Genomic DNA, 18,247 nt, shown 5'->3' with positions numbered 1-18,247 from the left:
TATGATTTAAAGAAACAGGTACAGCATTGTTACATGATTTATATATTGCCAACCCAACCGTTAGATTATATTCCTAACAACATCTTCAGTGGAGTTTGAGGGACAACTGAGAACTTTCCTACATGCATTCAACAATAGTTTCACCACCCCAAATTCCAAGTGATTCAGATGCGTAATTTGATTTTATTTCATGAAGAAAGGCAAATATTGCTGTCCCGGGATAATGCTGCAGGATCCAATCTGGGCCGGTCACCTGGACCAGAGTTTTAGTCTTCCCAGCTTTTGGGCTTATGCTGGAGCCCATTCTCGCGGAAACTTCTCTGTAGCAAAATGTGGTGAGAACATTGTGGTGAGAGATGTGTTTTCTGAGGAGGGGGCTCTAGCACAAGTCCAAAAGCTTGATTTCATTTGTTTGTTCCGCGCTAAAAAAAAACCTGTTCTTTTCACTTCAAGCAGTACATACAGCATGTCAAGACAGTGACAAGAAATAAATATTTACATATACATCACCTGGGAATTTTCCCGAAAACAGAGAAGTAGCATCGTGAGATGGGGGAGAAAAGAGGGGTGGTAAATTTAGCCCTTTTTATATGACCTGGGCCAACCCATCTCACCATTAAGGAACAATTTAAATTATTTATTCAGGGCAGGGTCCACTTTTAGTGATACTTTGGTCTCCTATTTGTTATTTAACATGTGTTTAATGTTTTCTGTCCTGCTGTGCACAGCTGTGAGTTGCTATTTTTCCGCAGTTTTTGTGGCTGTGGGGTGATTTGTGTCTTTGCACATCACCTTTCTGCTCTACAGCCTGCTGCCTACTCCCCCCACTTTTTTTCTAGGAAAAAAAGTTATCTTCCCTAATAACTGTTGTTTCGTTTCATGGAAGTAAACAAGGAATGTTCAAACTCATCATTAGGAAATTTCTCCTTAGTTCTTTGTTGCTTCTCTCCTTGGTTGGTTTCCATCCATTGTTTCCCGCCTTGCTTTATGGTGCGTTGGAAAATAGTTGGACCAGAGAGCTGAGTTCCTACCGGCTTGGCATGGTTTGGTTGAGTAGGTAGTAACTCAGCCTGCCAAGCCCCGGGACCAGTTCTATTGGAGGCAGCGCCATCTTGATTTTCAGTTCTGCGCATGCACAGAACAATCTTCATTGCAAACATTTTCCTTTTCTAAAGTTGTGCACAGTCACAGATCTTTTTAGGTGCAAATGCACACGGAGTACATAAAAAAAATTGTGCGGCAAACCGACAGTAATGCTGGTAGCAACCCATCCCTGAGTTGGACTCTTAACCAAGCCTGTGGACTGATCCGAGGTGGCGCAGTGGTTAGAGTGCAGTACTGCAGGCCACTTCAGCTGACTGTTATCTGAAGTTCAGCAGTTCTAATCTCACCGGCTCAAGGTTGACTCAGCCTTCCATCCTTCCGAGGTGGGTGAAATGAGGACCCGGATTGTTGGGGGCGATATGCTGACTCTGTAAACTGCTTAGATAGGGCTGAAAGCCCTATGAAGCGGTATATAAGTCTAACTGCTATTGCTATTGCTATCCATCAGAAGAATTTGTGTTGTTAGTTGCAAATTTATGCCCAACGCATTGTGACCCCATGGACAACGTTCCTCCAGGCCTTCCTGTCCTCTACCATCGTCTGGAGTCCACTTAAGCTCACACCAACTGCTTCAGTACTCCATCCAGCCATCTGATTCTCTGCCATCACCTTCTTCTTTTGCCCTCCATCTTTCCCAGCATGAGGCTCTTTTCCAGTGAGTCCTTCCTTCTCATTAGGTGGCCAAAGGATTTGAGTTTCTTCTTCAGGATCTGGCATTCTAAAGAGCAGTCATGCTTGAACTCCTTTAGGACTGACCAGTTTCACCACCTTGCAATCCAAGAGACTCACAGGAGTCTTCTCCAGCACCAGAATTCAAAGGCCTCCATTCTTTGGTGCTCAGCTTTCTTATGTTCCAACTTTCACAGCCATCCATTGCCACTGGGAAAACCATCGCTTTGACTATACACACTTTTGTTGGCAGGGCAAGGTCTCTGCTTTTTAGTATGCATCAGAAGTTACCTGTCTTATATTCTTACATTATTTTCATATTTTATGCATTGTACTTTAAGTCCAGTGTGACACCCAAACTCTCCATATAGCTTACTAATAAAAATAAACTACCAAATGTTCATTCTTCTCCAGCTAGATGTCTGGAAAATTTTATCTGCCTTTCCATTTCTTCCTGCAATCCTTCTGAAAGTATTTAAAAGTTTATAAGGAAGAATAGAGCTTTGCAGAAGTTGTCTTTTTTGATTGGATCTTCCTACCTGTTTAGTAGCAAACTTGGTAACTTTATTTATCTGATTTCTGTGAACCTGGAAAATACATCATGAAACTCTTTAATGGAGGGGGGGAACCCTAAATATATAGGTTATTCCTACTTGATATATGCTTCCTTTTTCTATTGCAAAGTCTCTTGGAGAGAAAGAGAGGAGTGAGGGGGGTGGAAACTACATTGGAATAGTTTAATGCAATGCATTTAGCTTATCTGAAGTGCTTTTGCTGACTGCACTTGGAAAATTGAATCTTTTCCTCCCCATCTTAGTGACATGAAAAATATATAATACAGTAAATGATTAATGCAGTTATAAACTATACCTGAGATAAGATTTAAGTATTCATATTTCTATCATGTTAATACAACACGATAAACCCACAAAGCAGACTTGACCATGGCATTTGTTATTCCTTCTGACGTTCAATTATTCTTTGTCCAAATACAATTTAAGGGTTTGGGAGAGTGCGTTCATTTGGTGCAAAACATTTATGTGCTAAAGCGAGATAATGCACAGCTGGTCTTCAGTAGACCAGCTGTAATGGTCAGCGAGTGTCAACCTCAATCTGGGTGCACAGGGCTGTGAAATAAAACAAAGCCTAGGTTATATTACCTGTTGTTGAGGAGGATTATCATGCCTCTCCTACTAAGATGAATTGCCCCCCTTCCCTTCCAAAGGCTTTCAGTCATTAATGACTTGAGTAATTGGGGTTGGGCTTAATTGTGATTAAAATGGCTTGGAACCTGGTTTAAAAAGCCAGTTGCTCCTGGCAGATGTGGGGGTCAGTATGTCAGAGAAGGGTAACATCTGGCCCCCGAGCTTTATGTGCCTCTATGTCTCTGGAGCACCCTTTAATTCTGGTTGTTGAAAATTAATGGCTATGAAGACTCGCGGCTTTAATTCTGAATAAGGAATCCAGAATAACAGAGTTGGAAGGAATCTTGTAGGTCATCTAGTCGAAACCCCTGCTCAAGGAGGAGACCCTAAACCATTTCTGACAAATGGCAGCCCAGTCTCTTCTTGAAAGCCTCCAGTAATGAAATACCCACAACTTCTGAAGGCAACTTCTGTTCCATCGCTTGATGGTTCTCACCGTCGCAAAATTTCTCCTTATTTCTAGGTTGAATCTCTCCTTGGTCAGTTTCCATCCATTGTTCCTTGCTTGGCCTTCGGTTGCTTTGGAAAATAGAATTAGGCATATCACTCTTATGAGGGGTTCTTATAAGGGGGGTCTCTGACCTCAGTTGTTTTCTTACAGACTAGGTAACACTATCAGTGCTAATAAGGAGTGGGGTTTGCTCTCAGTTTATATTTTAGCAACTTGCTTTTTTAGTCTTAGTGGGAGTGGTCTTAGAGGTTCTCCTGCCCCAATGGCAGTTCGTTAGGTGGCTTACATCACTCTTAAAAATTAATGTCAGGCACAAGAACACAATGCTATAGAGCACTGCACACCAAGACAACTAGACATAAGAACAGTTTTTTCCTGAACGCCATCACTCTGATAAACCAATAGTTCCTTCACCACTGTCAAGCTATTCACTAAGGCTGCATTACTATTACTATTAGTCTTCTCATCATTCCTGTCACCCATCTCCTCTCACTTATGACTTCTGGATTGTAACTTTGTTGCTTGTATCCTTACAATTTATACTGATATTGATTGTTTCCTGATTGCTTATTTGTACCCTATGACTATCATTGAGTGCTGTACCTTATGATTCGTGACCAATGTATCTTGTCTTTTTATATAGTGGCGCAGTGGTTAGGGTGCAGTACTGCAGGCCACTTCAGCTGACTGTTATCTGCAGCTCAGCGGTTCTAATCTCACCGGCTCAAGGTTGACTCAGCCTTCCATCCTTCCGAGATGGGGGAAACGAGGACCCAGACTGTGGGGGCGATATGCTGACTCTGTAAACCGCTTAGAGAGGGCTGAAAGCCCTATGAAGCGGTATATAAGTCTAACTGCTATTGCTATTGCTATTGCTATATATACTGAGAGCATCTGCACCAAAGACAAATTCCTTGTGTGTCCAATCACACTTGGCCAATAAAAAATTCTAAGAAATCAGGAACGGTTCAAGTGAGTATATTCCATGCTAACTCTCTACAAGAATCTGAATTATTAAAGTTCAAAGCAAATGGGTGATAAATAAGAGTCAACGGAATTCAAGGTGGCTGGGTTTAGATCTCTTGTGGGCATAGAGCAGAGGTGGGTTCCTACCAGTTCGCACCTATTTGGTAGAACCAGTTCGTCAACTCTACTGAACCGGTTAGAAGAGGTTCCACCAGTGGACCCGGAAAGCAGGCCACACCTACAGAAGAGGTTCCAAAAATTTTTGAAACCCACCACTGGCATAGAGGAACTCCAATTGGTGATATACTTGACTCCTCCCTTGGGTAATCTCTTACATTAGTTCCCCAAACATATCCCACTCATGAATGTAATGAATTGTCTTCAACACCAAAAGATTGACAACACCTGTACCAGAAGGATGGCAGAATTGAATTCTGTTACTCTTAGATAAAGGTAAAGGTTCCCCTTACACATATATGCTAATCATTCCTGACTCTAGGGGGCGATGCTCATCTCCGTTTCAAAGTCGAAGAGCCAGCACTATCTGAAGACATTCTCCGTGGTCATGTGGCCAGCATGACTAAACACCAAAGACACACGGAACACTGTTACTCTTATCTGGCACTAATTTAGTGTTAACCATTAGTTGACTCAATTCTTGTGTATGGGCATGAGCAATTACCAACTTGGGTTCGAGGTTCAAGGTTCGAGGTTCATTTTATTTATATGCCGCCCTATTCCCAGCGGGACTCAGGGCGGCGCACAAACCCAAGGAGGGGAAGGGAAACACAAAAACTACAACAAAAAAATACAGGGCATTTAAAACAACCAACAGTCACACGATTCGAGAGGGGAAGGGAACTCATCGACCCCAGGCCTGCCGACACAGCCAGGTTTTAACGGCTTTTCGGAAGGCCTGGAGAGAGGTGAGGGTCCGAATCTCTGCGGGGAGCTCGTTCCAAAGGGCCGGAGCCGCCACAGAGAAGGCCCTCCCCTGGGTAGTGGCCAGATGACATTGGCTAGTAGACAGAACCCGGAGGAGGCCTAATCTGTGTGATCTAATGGGTCTTTGGGAGGTAATTGGCAGCAGGCGGTCTCTCAAGTACCCAGGTCCAATACCATGAAGGGCTTTATAAGTGACAACTAGCACCTTGAAGCGTATCCGGAGACCAATCAGTAACCAGTGCAGCTCGCGGAGGATAGGTGTAACGTGGGTGTACCGAGGTGCACCCACAATCGCTCGCGCGGCTGCATTCTGGACGAGCTGAAGTCTCCGAAAGCTCTTCAAGGGCTGCCCCATGTCGAGCGCATTGCAGTAGTCCAGTCTTGAGCTGGGATTCATCATGTGGTCCTGACTCTTCCTGCCTGACCTCTCTGCCATATTGCAATTTTTTTTCCTGACCCTTTGCAAAGCAAGAAATCATTCTCAAAATGAGACATATAGACTACTTTAGAATAGAAATAGACTACTTTCTGCAATTTCTTTCGAACAGCAATTTACCTTGCTTCAAAAAGTGAAGCCAATTCAGTAAGAGTATTTCTTTGTATCTTTATCGTCACCAACTCCACCTCCTCTGGATATACAAACCACTCTGGACATGCCATTTACAACAGCTATTATTTCTGGCAATATCTGCACTAGTTATTTTTCCATCCAGAAAATAAATAAATGGATGTGTTGGGCCGGGCCACATCCATCATAGCTGTCATTTCGTGACAGCACCAAGAATATGTCCTCAACTTTCAAATGGATCTATTGCCTTAAAAATGTTGCCTTTCCCCAGGTTCATAGATTTAATCCGCCCAATATTATAAATTATCCAGAAGGACGGCCAATTCGAATGATGAGTGAGGAATGATATAATTAGATGATGAAACTCCAGGAGGAAGATTAGTCACAGAGACAAGGCGTGAAGATACCAAGGAATGGACATTGGTTGTGACTTTTGCCATGCCAGATCAGGATGATACAAGAAGAATCCTCCTGTTTCTTTAACTGGGATTTGCCTCAATGCAATCCCAGGCACAAACATTTTTTTTAAAAAAAAGCTTTCTTCACCATGTCCAAAAGTATTGGCTGATAGCTTCAAAAAATTGCATTACACCTATTAATGCTTCCTCCCTGTTTCTTTTACTTCCAACGCTGTTTTGAATCTCAGCCTTTAACCAAAGCAATAGCATTTAGACTTATATACCGCTTCAGAGTGCTTTATAGCCCTTTCTAAGTGGTTTGCAGAGTCTGCATATTGCCTCCAACAATCCAATTTTACAGACCTTGGAAGGATGGAAGGCTGAGTCAAGCTTGAGCATTGTAACCACTGCGCCACCACCATCATGGATCTTTTAACCATCACACAATTAACTTTTTAAATTTTTCCTCAGCTTTTCAGTGACACAGTGGAAAGGTACTTGCTAAGATGCACTGTCGTGTTCCACTGCTTTTCAAACCATTAACCAGGATCATAAAAGGATCAAAAGTCCATGGCACGTCAAAACCGCGCTCAACTAAAGCGCGCCCGATTAAACCGCGTCACTGACATCATCAGCAGGGCAACAACAGCGAGCACGGAGAAAGAAGGGCGCTTTAAATAGCGCTTTGAAAGCAAGCCGATTCAAGTTAAGGTAAGGGTTAGGGTTAGGGTTAGGTTTAGGGTTCGGTTTAGGTTTAGGTTTAGGTTTAGGTTTAGGTTTAGGGTTAGGGTTAGGGTTAGGGTTAGGGTTAGGGTTAGGGTTAGGGTTAGGGTTAGGGTTAGGGTTAGGGTTAGGGTTAGGGTTAGGGTTAGGGTTAGGGTTAGGGTTAGGGTTAGGGTTAGGGTTAGGTTAAGGGTTAGGGTTAGGGTTAGGTTTAGGGTTAGGTTAAGGGTTAGGTTTAGGGTTAGGTTTAGGGGGGTTAAGTTTAGGGGTTAATTTTAGGTTTAGCGTTTACAGCGTGCTTTTTTCTCCGCGCTGTTGTCGCGCTGTGATGACGTCAGCTATGCGGTTTCGTCGAGCGCCCTTTAGTCGAACACGGTTTTGTGGTGTAACCCAAAAGTCTATGGAGCTTCTCAGTTACCCAGGTCATGGTTGTCCCAAATATGCTTTTTCGAAAGGCAACTGAGCTTTGTTTTTCCTTGAAGAGATTTCTCTTCTTATCGAAGAAGCTTCATCAGTTCTGACTGAACTGTCAGTCAGAACTGAAGAAGCTTCTTGGATGGGAAGTGAAAACCTCTTCAAGGAAAAACAAAGCCCAGTTGCCTTTCGAAAAAAGCGCCTTTGGGGAAAAGATCAAAACTTAGCATCTTTTCCCTTATTACATTAATAACCTTGGATGCAAGAGCCGAGGTGGTGCAGTGGTTAGGGTACAGTACTGCAGGCCACTTCTGTTATCTGCAGTTCAATTTCGATTTCGATTTTATTGTATTTCTATGCCGCCCTATTCCCCGGAGGGACTCAGGGCGGCTCACAAACCGAGTAAGGGGGGGGGGGGATACAAACACGAACAAAAAAGACAATGGACAAACAACATCACAATTTAAAAACAATCAACAGCCACACCATTCAAGCGGGGACAGTAACTCATCAGCCCCAGGCCTGTCAGAACAGCCAGGTTTTTAGGGCTTTGCGGAAAGCCTGGAGGGTGGTGAGGGTCCGAATCTCCATGGGGAGCTCATTCCAAAGGGTAGCCAATCGGCATTGGCCAGTGGATGGAATTCGGAGGAGGCCTAATCTGTGGGATCTAATCGGTCTGTTGAAGGTATTTGGCAGCAGGCGGTCTCTCAAGTACCCAGGTCCAATACCATGAAGGGCTTTATAAGTGACGACTAGCTCAGTGGTTCTAATCTCACCGGCTCAAGGTTGACTCAGCCTTCCATCCTTCCGAGGTGGGTGAAATGAGGACCCAGACTGTGGGGCGATATGCTGACTCTGTAAACCGCTTAGAGAGGGCTGAAAGCCCTATGAAGCAGTATATAAGTCTAACTGCTACTGCTATTGCTATTGCAGGCTTCCAAAATACATTGACAAAAAGACACGCTTGCCACTTACGCGTAAAATTAACATCTGACATGCTTGCTACAGAACTGGGTGGGTTTCTCAATTCTATTATGGTATGGTGGTTTTTTTTGGGGGGGGGTGGAGTATTTTTCTATTATAAGCTGTTACGCTACGCGTCTCTCAGATTCAAGGACAAAGAAGATGATCAAGTAGTTTGATTCATATATTCATATATTTCTAGTCATCCATAACCCGAGACAGAAACGTGGCTTGCAAAGTTAACCCTGTGGCCATAAGATCCAGTTACCAACCATAAAATTCCAAGTTTGAATGAGCTTCCATAATAGATATAGACTGGCCTACATAAGAATGATAAATCATGTTCCCACAGTTGTTTCGAGATGTGCTGTAGAAACAGAAACAGCCTTTTTTGTAGGATTTTCCACTTTGCTATAAGTCTGTGCATTTAAAATAAGATTTGCTGGGGAAGAACAGCGCATATTCTCTCCTTATTAGAGAGATTACCAGGGAGGGCAGACAATTTTATGTAGGCTCGTGATGGTGAACTGTTGTGACTCAGCAGATGTCTGCTGTGAGTCTTTTCGGGATACGAGATTCATTATGCAGCTGGGGCTGGTTAGAGGCAAGTTTGGAGATAAAAGGACGGATGCTGCCACGCCCTAGTGGCTGGAGTCAACGTTCCTTCATGTGTTCCTTGTTTGGTACAACATTGCTTGATTATTAAGTGATTTATGGAAGATACACTTGGATAAGTGCTTTGATGTTTCATGTAAACCTGATTCGTGGAGACTTTGGAAGAAGTGCATTGCTTGTAAGAGTTTTGTTTTGCATTCTTGTCGGAGACTTGTATTTATGTTATTTTTGGGCTCGAAGCCAGTCTGAGCCGAGAACTAATAAAGAAAAGTTCCTTTTTAAATTTGTCCTTGCGTTTGTTAAGAGCCGTGAAGGGAGGACAGAACAGTGAACCTATGGCACACATGCTGGAAGGGGCACGCATAGCCATCCCTCCGGGCACACCAGCCATCTCCCATTGCTCTTCCGGGTTCCGGCGCACCGGGCAGATGACCTTCAGGTGCAGGGGAGCGCCGGGAACAGGAAGAACAGCTCCCTGGTGCACATGTGTGTGCCAGCCAGCTGGTCTTTGTGTGCACATGTGCGCCAGAAATCGGAAGACTGGCGCGCATGCACACGTGGGAAACCAGAAGCTCAGCTTCCCTGTGTGTACATGCATGCTGGGGAACAGCTCTTCCGGTTTCCCATGCTCCCCTGCACGCTCCACTCGGTGCCAAAAAGATTCTCCAACACTGATGTACACTCTCATTCGGGACTCAAATCCGGCTACCACACGTGCAGTTGCAAAATTCTGTGCAGCTGCAATGACCACAAGGAAAATTCGATTACAGAATTAAAGATGTCTATTTGCACCCATTTTTTGTAGATATCTCTAATAATTTTGAATCTATATTTTCACACATACTTACCCTCTCTCCCACCATGTAAATAAGGGCAAGAGTCATACTGTTTGAGACTTTCTATTTTATTATGATGGATGTTATTATTACTTATTATTATCAATAATATCTTTTACCACTATTGTAAAGTGATTATTCTTTTGTACTGCTGGTCTGTGACAGTAATAAAGTTGTTGTTGTTGTTGTTGTTGTTGTTATAAAACCAGTTTGTTCTGATGGTGAAGGCACTAGACTAGAAGACAGAGAACATGGGTTCTAATCCCACCTTAGGCATGAAAGCCAGCTGGATGACTTTGGTCCAATCACCAGGAGACAGTGAGTTCTAGTTCCGCCTTAGCCATGAAAGCAGTTGGATGGCTTTGGGCCAATCACCAGGAGAGAGTGAGTTCTAGTTCCGCCTTAGCCATGAAAGCAATTGGGTGACTTTGGGCCAATCACCAGGAGAGAGTGAGTTCTAGTTCCGCCTTAGCCATGAAAGCAGTTGGATGGCTTTGGGCCAATCACCAGGAGAGAGTGAGTTCTAGTTCCGCCTTAGCCATGAAAGCAATTGGGTGACTTTGGGCCAATCACCAGGAGAGAGTGAGTTCTAGTTCCGACTTAGCCATGAAAGCAGTTTGGTGACTTTGGGCCAATCACCAGGAGAGAGTGAGTTCCAGTTCCGCCTTAGCCATGAAAGCAATTGGATGGCTTTGGGCCAATCACCAGGAGAGAGTGAGTTCTAGTTCCGCCTTAACCATGAAAGCAGTTGGATGGCTTTGGGCCAATCACCAGGAGACAGTGAGTTCTAGTTCCGCCTTAGCCATGAAAGCAGTTGGATGGCTTTGGGCCAATCACCAGGAGACAGTGAGTTCTAGTTCCGCCTTAGCCATGAAAGCAATTGGGTGACTTTGGGCCAATCACCAGGAGAGAGTGAGTTCTAGTTCCGCCTTAGCCATGAAAGCAGTTGGGTGGCTTTGGGCCAATCACCAGGAGACAGTGAGTTCTATTTCCACCTTAGCCATGAAAGCAGATGGGTGGCTTTGGGCCAATCACCAGGAGAGAGTGAGTTTTAGTTCCGCCTTAGCCATGAAAGCAGTTAGGTGGCTTTGGGCCAATCACCAGGAGACGGTGAGTTCTAGTTCCGCCTTAGCCATGAAAGCAGTTGGGTGGCTTTGGGCCAATCACAAGGAGAGAGTGAGTTCTAGTTCCGCCTTAGCCATGAAAGCAGTTGGGTGGCTTTGGGCCAGTCATTAGGAGATTGTGAGAGTGAATTCTAGTCTCACCTTACCCAGGAAAGTAGCTGGATGGCTTTGGGTCAATCTCCCTTTCTCAGTCCAATCCATGTCACAGGGTTGTGGTTGTGGGGAGCATAGGAGGGAATAGTAGTTTGCCACCTTGAATTATTTATAAAAAAATAATAAAGGTGGGCTATAAATAAACAAATAAACCAACGAACCATGGATTCTGAAGTCAAAAATCTTTGAAATTTACTACACCTGCTCTGAATGCCATTAACATCCTAATGCACTGCCATCAAGCAAATTCCTTTTTAAAATGTGGGTTGTTCTGGGAAGGAGCTCTTTAAAAAACAGAGAAAGAAAAAGGAAACATGATTGACAGTGTTCATATGATCGTGATGGCATCTGCTGTTAATGAGAGAATGATAGGCACCGAAATGCCACAGCAGGTGTCTGCAAAGAAAGGCACGATCCCAAAAGTTTTCACTTCAGACTTTCTCGGTGCCACCTGATATCGCTACATCTTGCAAGCATCACAACATTACCAGATTTCGCAAAGAAGCGGGGAATTCAGGCTGCATCTGTTTCCAAATTTGCAAAAGAACGGTAGGCGAATGGATTTAGAGAACAAGAAAAATAGTAATTTAGCAGCACGTTTTAAGGAAGCTTTTATAAGGCACATAACTCATGTTCACCTCAGGTCAGGGGCGAAATGCTACCGGTTCGGGCCAGTTTGTCCGAACCGGTACTAAAAAAAAAATGCTTTAAAAAGTTTTTTTTTAAAAAAAAAAAAAGTTCCAACAATCAGCTGTGTGACAATCAACTGTGCCTGTGAGGTTCTTGCTTGTTGCAGGGGGCCATTTTGTGTGAAGTCCAGCTGCTTTTGCATTGTGTGTGTGAGTCAGTTGTGCAGCTTGTGTGTTACTTTTGTGTAAAGTGTGATAGTTGGTTTTGAGCTTTCTGTGACTCTGTGAGGTTTCTGCTTGTTGCGGGGGGGGGGGGGGGGGGTGCATTTTGTGTGAAGTCCAGCTGATTTTACATTGTGTGTGAGTCAGTTGTGCAGCCACGCCCACCCGGACATATGACCACCAAGCCATGCCCACCTGGTCATATGGCCACCAAGCCACGCCCATTTGGTCATATGACCACCAAGCCATGCCCACCTGGTCATGTGACCACCAAGCCATGTCCATCCAGCCACATGACCACCAAGCCATGCCCACCCGGTCATATGGCCACCAAGCCACACCCACCCGGTCATATGGCCACCAAGCCACACCCATCCAGTCATATGGCCACCAAGCCACGCCCACCCGGTCATATGACCACCAAGCCATGCCCATCCAGCCACATGACCACCAAGCCATGCCCACCTGGTCATATGACCACCAAGCCACGGCCACCCGGTCATATGGCCACCAAGCCACACCCACCCGGTCATATAGCCACCAAGCCACACCCATCCAGTCATATGGCCACCAAGCCACGCCCACCCAGTCATATGACCACCAAGCCACGCCCACCCGGTCATATGACCACCAAGCCATGCCCACCCGGTCATATGACCACCAAGCCACGCCCACAGAACTGGTAGGGAAATTTTTTGAATTTCACCACTGCCTCAGGTGTTGGAAAAAGAAATTGGAGCCCCACATGATTAGATTGAAAACACTTCTAACGATCACATCATTGTTGTCTTAACTTTCCAGACCCAAACACGATGATGGTGATAGAGATGAGAAGTACAATTCACAGCATAGTGGACTTTTCCCCCCTGAATTTCTCTCTATTGCCACCATGCCATTTTCAGAAGTGCCTCTTCGCACCCCAGAACAATGCAACACCAGGGGCATTGTGTCGTGCTGCAAAGTGATGACCATGTGCCTTACAATTGGCATCACAAGACATTTGCCTCCCACATCCCTTCACCCTGCTCAGTTCTGCAGCTCTGCATCCCCAGTACTGGTGGTCTATCTAGGCAGTCTATCGATTTTTTTTTTAAAGCAAGGAAAGATAAGCCAATCGAAGGGGTGGAGAGGATAGGTATGTATAAAACCTTTTCTGGAAAACTTCTGCCATGGATTCTAGACTCTAGGGAGAAAGGAAAAGAAAGATGAGAATGGAGAAGAGAGATGGAGATGAAGGAGAGGAGGAGAAGGAAGTGGAGGAGGAAGAAGAGAAGAAGAAGATGGAGGAGCAGAAGAGGAGAAAGAGGAGAAGAAGATGAAGAAGATGGAGGACGAAGAGGGGAGGGGGGGGAGGAGGATTCATTTATTTTTCATGATTCTGGAAGAAGAAACGCTTCACATTTCTCCATCAGTAGGAAAACTCACAATGTAGAAATACCTTCTGCACCTCCCCAGTAGAATTATCCTTCCTCAAGTGAGACATAGACCCCACTCCTGCAGGTCTCAAATTGCTCTAAGTCAAAAGACAACTCTGGTCCATGTTTATAATCTAGCTACCCAGAGTTGCCTGAACCATGAGATGGGTGATCAATCAGTCAATCAAACAAACAAACAAACAGCATTATGGGCAATGGATGCATCCCTGTGTTTGTGTCTGTGTGCTATGGTCTGACATAAACATAGTACACAAAATTGTCTGCTACAATGTCCTACCTGTCAACGACTACTTCAGCTTCAACCTCAATAACACACAAGCAAACAATAGATACAAACTCAAGGTAAACCGCTCCAAACTCGCTTGCAGAAAATACGATTTCAGCAACAGAGTGGTCAACGCCTGGAATGCTCTACCTGACTCAGTTGTTACATCCCCAAACAGCTTCAACCTTAAACTGTCTACCATGGACCTCACCCCATTCCTAAGAGGTCCGTAAAGGGAGCATGCATAAGCGCACCAGCGTAACTACCATCCAGTGGTGGGTTTCAAAAATTGTTCGAACCTACTCTGTGGGTGTGGCTTCCTTTGTGGGAGTGGCTTGCCACCCATGTGACCGGATGGGAGTGGCTTGCCGCCCATGTGACCGGATATGAAGATGCCGACGACACTTGTCAGAACCACCTTAAATTACCTCACACACAGCACTGGCATGCATAAGAATATGATGTAAACTTGTTTTTTAAAAGGCATCTTTGGTTTGCGTTAAAACAACTTCAACACACGCAATGTTCTGATTGCACCACAAACGCAGTAGTCATCCTTACCTTTCACAGAGGCACTGAGTTTTATAAATATGAGCATGATAGTGTAGAATAATCATATCCAAGGACCAGTGGTGGGTTTCAAAAATTTTTGGAACCTCTTCTGTAGGTGTGGCCTGCTTTCCGGGTCCACTGGTGGAACCTCTTCTAACCGGTTCGGTAGATTTGACAAACCGGTTCTACCGAATAGGTGCGAACTGGTAGGAACCCACCTCTGCTACCATCCCTGTCCTACTGTCCCCATTTATTTGTACTCATTTCCTTTGTCCATGTCCATGTTTATACTTATACCTTGTGTTGTCTTGTACGTGTTTGACAAACTAAATAAAATAAATACAATATTTATTTGAGGACTCTCAAATTGATAGCCAAAAAAAGAAGAATAGGAGGGTGGGAGGGAAGATAACTGCAGAAGCTGCAAGCCCAACCAGCAATGAAAAGATGTGACTCTTTTTGCAGTGACGAAGACCAGTGGAAACATTCCCCCCCTCCTTCTTTTTTTTTTTCCTTTTCTTTTTCTGAGTGTGTGGCTTTACATGCCTCCTGCCAACAGTCCTCCTTTAGGCAACCAATACACCAGGAAGCTGGGACAGGCGGCGAGAGATGGGAACGGGGCAGCTGCAGATGAACGTGGCCCCCGGGAGTGTTTCGACTGGATAAAGTTTTCGACAATAAGATTCTGGAGACTGCTGACTGGAGAGAAAGCGGAGTATTTTAGTCTCAGTACAAATTTGCTTCCATCTTATACAACTCCCATGCAGCCTCAGCCACAGCTGTACGCTGTAAACAACAAACAAATCTATTTCCATCAGCCTTGCTGATGCTATGAGAAAAGTGCTTCAGCAGAAGACATGCACAGATGTAGAGTCTCACCTGAGCCTAGCAATGCCCTCCACTTCGCCCCTCTAACTTAATATCGTTGTTGCAAAGCTATTGGTCTCCTGGTGCAATGCTGGCTTCACCGCGAAGGCTCTTCCTCCAGTTAATCTGACAACTCCGATCCAAGAAACATCAAGGGCCCAATTAAGAAGACACATCTTATCAAGGAGCTTATTTTGCATAACAGAATACAAATGACGAATAAAAATTTAATGTTTAATAACTTAGTACAAAGAGGGCTGTTGATATAGAATGGCTGGAATTTTTATGGCGGCTGTCAGCCTCGTGATAAAATTGTTATATAGGAACACTTGGCAAAAAAGAGCGGGGAATTTTTCAGTAATGGTGTGTGCATGAGATTGCATTAATTCTTGATGGGACAGTAACTGGGAACGTGGGAATTGGCCAGTTTTGGAATTTCGGTTTTAAGATGTGTTTCCATCCTCCCTTTTCCCCGCCAGTTTCTTACCCCTCTTTTCATGTAGTGAGGGCCATGTAAACACATCTTAATGATTGCTAAGAGTACATTGGATTCTTCCTAAAGTGTCTTTCTTTCTTTTCCTGCTCATTCCAGTCCAGTTAATGAGTTAATGTTCTGAAACGCCGTCATATTTTGGAAATTCAGAAATGATTTGGTGAATCTCTGTGTCGGGATAGACTTTACCAAATTCCAGCATGAAGGAATAAAATTGGGCATGGGGGAAAGGAATAGTTGAAAGTCCAAGTCAATCAATCAATCAATCAATCATAATAGAACTGGAAGGGATCTTAGAGGTCTTTTAGCCCAACCCCATTCAAGCAGGTTGCCCAGGTTCGCCTGGTGCACCAGTTGCGCCCCTACCTGAACCGGGAGGCTCTCACAACAGTCACTCGGGCTCTTGTGACCTCTAGGCTGGAGTACTGCAATGTGCTCTACATGGGGCTGCCCTTGAGGAGTATTCGGCGACTTCAGCTAGTCCAGAATGCAGCCGCGCGAGCGATCGTGGGTGCACCTCGCTTCACCCACGTAACACCTATCCTCCGCGAGCTGCGCTGGCTACCTGTTGATCTCCGGATACGCTTCAAGGTGCTACTTGCCACCTATAAAGCCCTTCATGGTAGTGGATCTGGGTACTTGAGAGACCACCTACTGCCGATCACCTCCACACGACCCATTAGATCTCATCGTTTAGGCCTCCTCCGAGTTCCATCTGCTGGCCAATGCCGACTGGCCACCACGCGGAGGAGAGCCTTCTCGGTGGTAGCCCCGACCCAATGGAACGATCTCCCCGTGGAGCTTCGTACCCTCACCACCCTCCAGACCTTCCGCACAGCCCTTAGAATCTGGCTATCCTGTCAGGCCTGGGGCTAAAGATTGTAACCCGCCCGAATGGTATGAATGTTGCGTTTTAATCATGTACTGTCTTATATGTAAAAGTCTGTCCCCCCCTTCCTTTTGATTGTGAGCCGCCCCGAGTCCCCCCAGGGAAAAGGGCGGCATACAAATAAACTTTAAATAAAAATAAATAAATAAATAAATAAGCAGGAGATCCTATACAATTTGAGACAAGTGGCTGTCCAATCTCTTCTTAAAAGCCTCCAGTGATGGAGAACCCACAACTTCTGAAGGCAAAGCTGTTCCACTGATTAATTGTCCTCACTGTTAGGAAGTTTCTCCTTAATTCCAGGTTGCTTCTCTCCTTACGTTTCCATCCATTGTTTCTTGCCTTGCCTTGTGGTCCTTTTGGAAAATAAATTGGGCCCATCTTCTTTAGGGCAACCTCTCAAATACTGGAGTGCTGCTATCATGTCACTCCTAGTCCTCCTTTCCTTTAGATTAGCCATACTTAGTCCCTACAATTAGTCTTTGAAGGAAAAAGCATCCTCTTCCATTTATTTCCATCACGTTGGAAAGCCAGATGTGGTCTTTGGTGGCTAAGAAGTCAGGTGGTTCAGTCTATGCTCAGTTTAAAGATGAAGAGGCAAATGCTTTCCATATGTGGAAAGAAACGAGATTAATTTCCTGGGAGTGCAGAGAAGGAAGAATATTTGACTACGGGGGCAACCAACTGACAGATTGCAACACTTCTGTGTGAGTGATGAGGATACCTTTTAGGAGCAGGGATAGGCCTATTCCAAGGGATTGAGCCAAAGAGGCGTAAAAAGGGAAATCAGGTTGGCTGTCAAAAGTTAGCAGCTTGTTCAGGTGCACTGATCACCTGTTCACAGTTTTCCCATCATCAATTAGATCTCTAGTGGTCAGGTCTAGCTGTAGCATTACATGCAACTTTATATCAAAAGCTCCAGGAGTTAGAGCCATGACGGCGAACCTATGGCACACGCGTGCCCAAAGTGGCACATGGAGCCATGTTGCCTGGCACATGCAGTGTCCCCCATTCCTCTTCCAGGTTTCTGGCACGCATGTGCACATGCTGATCAGCTAGCCTAACCAGTGCCAGAAACCAGAAGAGCTGGTCTTCCATTTTCCGGAATGAGCATGCACACCGGCAAGCTCATTGGCGCATGCACATGAGTGGCAGTAACAGGAACACTTGCCGACTGGTGTGCATGTGTGCATCAGAAACCGGAAGTTCAATTTCAGGTACGCGCATGTCTCCTGGGCAGCTTCTCTTCCTGGTCGCGGCCCAGACAAGCGTGCACGCATGTACAAAGGGCTCCCTTTTGGGCACTCGGTGCCGAAAAGGTTCACCATCACTGAGTCAGAGGTAGCCAGCAGGAAAAAAAAATAAAGGCAATTCATAAAGGCAATGTATATAGGTAGTCCTCAACTTACAACGATGCATTGAGTGACTGTTCACTCAACAAAGTTACAACGGCACTGAAAAAGGTGACTTATGACCAGTTTTCAATTTTACGACTGTTACAACATCCTCATGGTCACATGATCAAAATTCAAATGCTTGCCAATTGACACCTATTTATGATGATTGCAGTGTCCTGGGGTTATGTGATCTCACGTGATGTTAACTTTCTTAACAAGTTAATGCAGAAGCCCCAGATTTGCTTAACAACCAGGTTACTATCTTGACAGCTCCAATGATTCACTCAATTACTGCAGCAAGAAAGGTCGTAAAATAGTGCAAAACTCACTTAACATGTGTCTCACTTCGCATCAGAAACGTTG

This window comes from Thamnophis sirtalis, unplaced genomic scaffold (genome assembly GCF_051295495.1).
Source record: "Thamnophis sirtalis isolate CommonGarterSnake01/CBP01778 unplaced genomic scaffold, rThaSir2_p1.2 scaffold_14, whole genome shotgun sequence".
In the NCBI taxonomy this organism is placed as follows: Eukaryota; Metazoa; Chordata; class Lepidosauria; order Squamata; family Natricidae; genus Thamnophis; species Thamnophis sirtalis.
This window is presented reverse-complemented; position numbering follows the sequence as displayed.